Below are 327 nucleotides of genomic sequence, written 5' to 3'. Positions count from 1 at the left end.
GGAGCGGCCTGCCCCTGGGGCCCCCCCCCGCCCGCCTGCGGCTTCAAGATAAGGCTCAAGAAAGCAGCTGTGCCACCGGCAGGGACCGTGATTCCTCTGCGAGTCGCTGCTGGTTTATTTTCCTCAAAGTAAAAGGAAAAAAAAATAAGGGGGAAAAAACGGCAGCTAGGAAGAGGTGGGATGACTCTGGAGAGCGAGCGCTGGCTGAGTCAGCTCCAGGCTCGGGTAAAGTGATTTTTGCCCCATCCTGCTGCATGGGGCTGCTTTTGGGAGGGATGGGGCCAGCTGGAGGGAAGTCCCCAAGTGCTGCTTATGGGGAGCAAGGGG

The sequence above is a fragment of the Buceros rhinoceros genome, unplaced genomic scaffold (genome assembly GCF_000710305.1).
Source record: "Buceros rhinoceros silvestris isolate BGI_N320 unplaced genomic scaffold, ASM71030v1 scaffold28011, whole genome shotgun sequence".
In the NCBI taxonomy this organism is placed as follows: Eukaryota; Metazoa; Chordata; class Aves; order Bucerotiformes; family Bucerotidae; genus Buceros; species Buceros rhinoceros.
The sequence above is the reverse complement of the archived record's forward strand: the minus strand, read 5'-3'. Positions refer to the sequence as shown.